We start from the raw sequence: 3961 nt of genomic DNA, 5'->3' as shown, positions 1-3961 counted from the left end.
GGCAGGGAACAGATATAAAAACACAGATGTGCAAAATTCACCAGAAACCTCAAGCATCCGCCTAAGTCTATAGCAGAAGGCTACATGCCACAATTTAGATCCTTCACCTATCACCCCAAATCTTGGACCCCAAAGCAGGGCCAATGCTGTTACTTTTGAATCTGGGGTCCTCAAAAATGAGTACTGGAAATCCAGAAATGCTATCCTTGAACTGTGTGAATCTGGCTGAAAACAGATGATGCAACAAACGTACACTCTGTCTGACAGTTAAATTCATGTTACAAAAAAACTAACTTTAAGATTTATTTTTGTAACTTTTTTAAACAGAGAAAACAACATACTCATTGGGGAAAGGTGAGGGATTGAGAAGACAGGCCCTGGGTAAAAATTATTATGACAGCACCTGGAGTTGAGAGGCCTGCCTAGAAGAGAACCACGGGCACTGCTGCCACAAGCGGGGACAGCTGCCGTCTGAGGCTCAGCAGACCAGTTCACATGCCCTGCAAAGCTGCTATAGATCCAAGTCATAAAAATCTTCCAGCTCATCGTGAAACAAGTCCCACTTGTCTTCAGAGTCGGTCAGGTCATCGTCCCCACCTGCAGCCAAAAGCATAAGTAACATCTCGCCCAGCTCAAAGGTGACAACCTCTTCGTCGTCGTTGTCAAAGGGGTTGCTGTTCTCTCTTTCCTCAATGAGCTTCCAGAAGTGGTTCCTTCGTTGGGCCCAGTATCTGCTTGATTTTCCCACTTTCTATCTCTGTGGCTCCTCTCTACGGTCATCAGGGTACACATGCTTGTAAAAACATTTCCCTCCAAATGGACAGCTCCCACGTCCTTCATCAAAATACCCACATGCCTTGTTGCTCATTGCCTCCTTGTATTCCTGAATGAGTTTCTGCTTCTCTTCTTTTTCCTCCACCCAGTACTCACTTGGAATGACAAAGTTAGATATGATCTGGCATTCTGGGCAGGACTTTATGATCTTGCTCTCAAATTGCTTAGCACTCTCCACTTGTGAATACACTAGAGACAGTAGGTGTGGTTGCAGTTGGAGAGGATCCTGAAGCGGCGCTCACTGTTGGTTGGCTTTTTCATAAACCACCTCCATGCACATCCCACACACCATGTCCTTGCTGCGCTGAACAGCAAACGAGAGCTCCATGTCCTTCTCATGGGCCTCGATGTAAGATTTTATATGTTGTGATCTTTGGGCAGCATCCATTGGATGGAGGACCTGCAGCCCACACATATCACACGAGTCTCCGTGGAGATACACACAGTTATCCCCATATCGGCACTCTCCCACTGCAGCATAGGGGCAGAGCTGCTTCTTGGTTTCCACTGCAGGTTTCTCCTCCTCTGATTCTTTCTTGGTCAATGAGCCCAGCAGGGGTGCTTCAGTGGAGGAAGGGGCAGTACGGCCACAGGAAGTCTGCCCAGGAACAAACTCAATGGCGTTCATCCAGTCTTCTGAACCTGCTCCTACAGTTGAAAAGTTTGAATTTCTTGACTCAGCTTAGCCCATATTCATTTCAACAATCGGTCCAACTACTGATGAGAGACTTGAGGAAGCAGCAAGGGGGTGACTTTGCAGTTAGATCTGTAGCAGTTGCTTCTTCCTGTTTCAGTGGCTTGCTGTGTTCATATCTGCAGCGGTCTCCATAAATACAGTACCCTCGCTGAAAATACTTGCCCACAACACCATATGGACTGTCAGGTCATGTGAGTATCGACGGTTATCTCCTTCCTTACAAACCCCATTCATGAAATACCTGCAGGTGACCTGTTTAGTCCAGCCGCCGCCGCTGCCGTCGCTGCAGCCTCCCCCGTCCCCTGCCCCTAGGGACGGGGAGATGACTGTGGGGGTAGGGGTGGGGGAAGCCACTGCCACCGCTGCCGCTCATGCTCCTGATGTTGTGGCTGTTGTTTCGGGAGTTACAGCCTCCGCCATTACTGTTTATCCCACACAGCAATGGCGCCGGAACTTCCAGGATCACATAATTCCGGTCCAGCTGCGGGGAGGAGAAGGCGGCGAGGCGAGGGGTGGGGAAGGACACGAAGGCGCCCGTTCGCTCCCCTCTGCCCCGCGTCTCCTTCATTGTTACTTTTTAAAAGTAGAATTATAATTCAAGTTCTTTGTAAAAAGTGAAACTTAAAAAGATTAAAGGAAAAGATAATATTTTACCGCTTGCCATCCTTTCCCACTCCCAGAAATGACCAGCATAATGTGCAGCTTTCTTATTTTATCCAGGTGTTCCTTACATCTGGAAATCATGTTTCTCACTGTAGAAAAACAGATTTAGCTCTCACACTTTTTATAGGATACATAACAGTCCACAGAACAGAAGTACAAAGTATTTCATACTTAGCTTTTTGAGGGAAACTCAGGTTACTTTCTGTTTTATTTTGTTTTTCTGCTAATTTATTTTAGCCCCAGAAAAATGTTTCAAAAAAAATTAAGTTAGGGGTAAGGTTTAGGGTTTAGGGTACGGGTTAGGGAACAGGTTAGGATTAGGGTACAGGTTAGGGTTAGGGTACAGGTTAGGGTATGGCTACGGGTTAGAGTTAGGGTATGGTTTAGGTTACAGGTTAGGGTTAGGGTACGGGTTAGTGTATGGGTTAGGGTGAGGGTACGGGTTAGTGTACATGTTAGGGTTAGGGTACAGTTTAGGGAACAGGTTAGGGTATGGCAACGGGTTAGGGTTAGGGTTAGGATATGGGTTAGGGTATGGGTTAGGATTAGGGTATGGGTTAGCGTACGGGTTAGGGTAAGGGTACAGTTTACGGTACAGCTAGGGGTTAGGATTAGGATACAGTTAGGGTAGAGGTCAGTGTTAGGTTACGGGTTAGGATTAGGATATGGGTTAGGGTACAGGTCATTGTTAGGGTATGGGTTAGGGTTAGGGTACAGGTTATGGTTACAGTACGGGTTAGGGTACGATTTAGGGTTAGGGTATTTATTAAACCTCTCCCACTCTCCAGTTATCACTTAGAATGTAAAGGAATATTATTTGGGGTCCAGCCATAGAGAAGACTTTAGACACTCGGGTAAGATAAAGAACACACACATTATACATAAATCACATTAGGATTTTGTTTTTAACCTGTACATTAAAAAAACACTACTGCTTAGGAAATCTAATGGAGGCAGAAGCAGTAAAGGGTAGTTTTATGCGAATAACATCACAGTTTTTCTGTAGAATACACAGATTTTGACTGGTTAGAAAGTCAAGGAGGAATGCTTTTGTTCTGAAGATATAAACAGTCTTCTAAACTGAGCTGTTATTGGAAGTTAGAAAGTTTTGTTGCTGTTGTATTGCTTTGTTTTTTCATGATTATTCTGCTTGCATCTCCCTTGTTAAACGTTTGATTTGGGGAAGAGTGCCATTACTGGAAATGAGTTTACAGAATTATTCTCAAAAACAGAAGGAAATGGTTCTCACCTAAATATTAAGAAATAATCTATACTGGTGTACTAACAGAAATATGGTTCAGGGATAATAATTCTATGAAATGTAATTAAACAATATATATATATTTTTTTCTTTTAAATTTCCATTGTTACTTTTTTAAAGTACAATTATAATTCAAGTTCTTTGTAACAAGTATAATTTAAAAACATTAAAGGAAAAGGTAATATTTTACCACTTGCCATCCTTTCCCACTCCCTGATACGACCAGCATAATGTGTAAATTTCTCATTTGATCCAGGTGTTCTATACATCTGGAACATCATATTTCTCACTGTAGAAAAACATATTTAGCTCTCACTCTTTTTATAGGCTACATAACAGTCCATAGAACAGAAGTACCAAGTATTTCAGACTTAGCTTTTTGAAGGACACTCAGGTTACTTTCCGTTTTATTTTGTTGTTCTGCTAATTTGCTTTAACAAAAGAAAAATATTTTTTAAAATACAAAAAAAAAATTAAGTTAGGGGTAAGGATTAGGGTTTAGGGTA

General features: G+C 42.9%; 1 pseudogene; it reads right to left on the bottom strand.

The window, feature by feature from the left end:
* Window positions 1-511: 511 nt before the first annotated feature.
* Window positions 512-1951, bottom strand: LOC103084090 (E3 ubiquitin-protein ligase makorin-1 pseudogene; annotated as a pseudogene).
* Window positions 1952-3961: the final 2010 nt, after the last annotated feature.

The sequence above is a fragment of the Lipotes vexillifer genome, unplaced genomic scaffold (assembly GCF_000442215.2).
Source record: "Lipotes vexillifer unplaced genomic scaffold, Lipotes_vexillifer_v1.1 scaffold1448, whole genome shotgun sequence".
NCBI lineage: Eukaryota > Metazoa > Chordata > Mammalia > Artiodactyla > Lipotidae > Lipotes > Lipotes vexillifer.
The sequence above is the reverse complement of the archived record's forward strand: the minus strand, read 5'-3'. Positions and strand labels throughout refer to the sequence as shown.